A 1,879-nucleotide genomic window follows, 5' to 3' on the forward strand; every position below is an offset into this window, starting at 1 on the left:
TTCTACCCTGTCCTATAGGATAAAAAAAAAAAAAAGGATTGTTATAAGTCAGAATCAACTCCTTATAGGGAAAACTGGGTGGGCAAAGGAGGTAGGACAAGATGATGGCAGAGACAGCAAATTCTCCTGCTCCCTTACACTCAACATTCTAGACCCACTCAGAAAGCAGGAAGCCAATTCCTGATCCTGGGAATGCTTTCCCACAATAGATCTGGCTTGTGGGAGGCGAATTGAGAAAGGCTTGATCAGAGGACAAACAATCTATTAAACACATGATGCTTGTTAACAAAGGTCAGATTGATCATATAAATTTCTGCCTAGCCCGGGCTTGGAGGTGGATGCTGTGGTTTTTTTTGATTTGATTGATGGTGGCTGTGTTGAAGGTAATTTCTCCCACTTTCTACCCTTCCAAGCACCTGTTCTTCTGGGGAATGAAAAAGGGAAGTTAGAAGCTCCTAATAAGGCTATAAGGAAGAGATAGCTTTTTAGTTATGAACGTATTAGATATATATATTTTTTGCTTAATTATAAGAGTAATATAGGAGAGTATAAGCTCCTGTGACCCTGCTAGCCACTCTTCACGTGATTCTTCTTCTTGGGGGCCCCTTAAGTAGAGGTTATCTGCTTAGCCTGGCTCACCAGACTGGAGTTCACAGCTAGTTCTGAGGTTGTTTTCGGTCAGGATTTTTCAAGGCTTGGGTATGAATGCATAAGATACCCCTTTCCTTACTTGCCTGAGCTGTTTAGATTTGTCCCAGGCCAGGCCCTTGTGGGTGCTGGCAGCTGGACTTTCTTGTTGGCTCATGTGTGGATTTATTCATAAGATGTGAACTTATCCCATTTTAAACATCTTACACTTATAGCACTTTATTAGCATTTTGTATCATGTGGCAGCTTACGTCGTGATAAATCTTTGCTGACCATTTTTTATCTGTCCTCATGGAACGAGGCAGTGACAAGCCAGACTTTTCCTGGGCCCAGCCAATTTGTCTGCTCTCCTTCGTGTTCCACGGGACAGCCAGTGTACCCAGGGAGGTGTCCTTTGCAGGCTTTTCTCTTAAACTAGCATTTCAATATTCAACTGTTGTCCAGGGGCTTATTCTGAGCCTGTTCTCCCTCCTGAGGCCACCAACCAAGGTCTGCTCAGTGACCATGAAATCAATTTCCCACCTGCATGAAGTAAACAAAGAAGTGAACATATTGTTAGATACTCAGTATCCTACTTTTAAAAGGGAAATAAACAATAAACACCAGTGATTGGCAGATTGTTCTTGGGGTCTATCTGCAGTTTCAGGGAGAGAATTGCTTATTTGTACTAACTTTTTCTCCACTCAATGACCAGGAATCACTGTTTTGGGGCTCTGATCTGAGAGCCTCAGAGAGGAGCCTATTTTACTAGCTAGGTTAAGTATGTCCAGGTGAGGGTAAGGCCTAGCAAAATGGCTTATTAGAGAGACAAAGGTGTTGGAGGCACTCAAATTAGTCAGGATTTGTTTACTTCAGGTCTACCACTTTCTGAACCTCAGCTTCCCAGCTACAAAAAAGGGCGATAATTCTGATCTTGGGACGCTGTCGCGAGACTGTAGGTATATAAAACAACAGCTATTTGGTGGCAGAGCAGATTTTGAATTGCAGGTGATTTTATTTTTAAAATAATTGGTCCTTGTCAAAAACTCACAAATAACAAGGAATTACAGTGGGTGCCTTCCAGGTGGCCTATTTTGCATGAATTTTCAGAGGGCTATTTATTGCTTCAGATTCAGCATCTACCCCCATCTGAGTCACCACAGCTTGATTTATTTTCGTTTCCCCCACTCCCTTTGTTTTTCTTTCTTCCGGAGGATTCTTACGCTAGAAAGAAATTAGGCTGCTGGAAAAA

The sequence above is a fragment of the Echinops telfairi genome, unplaced genomic scaffold (assembly GCF_000313985.2).
Source record: "Echinops telfairi isolate 266 unplaced genomic scaffold, ASM31398v2 ScPeMD7_7469;HRSCAF=8507_1, whole genome shotgun sequence".
Classification (NCBI taxonomy): domain Eukaryota; kingdom Metazoa; phylum Chordata; class Mammalia; order Afrosoricida; family Tenrecidae; genus Echinops; species Echinops telfairi.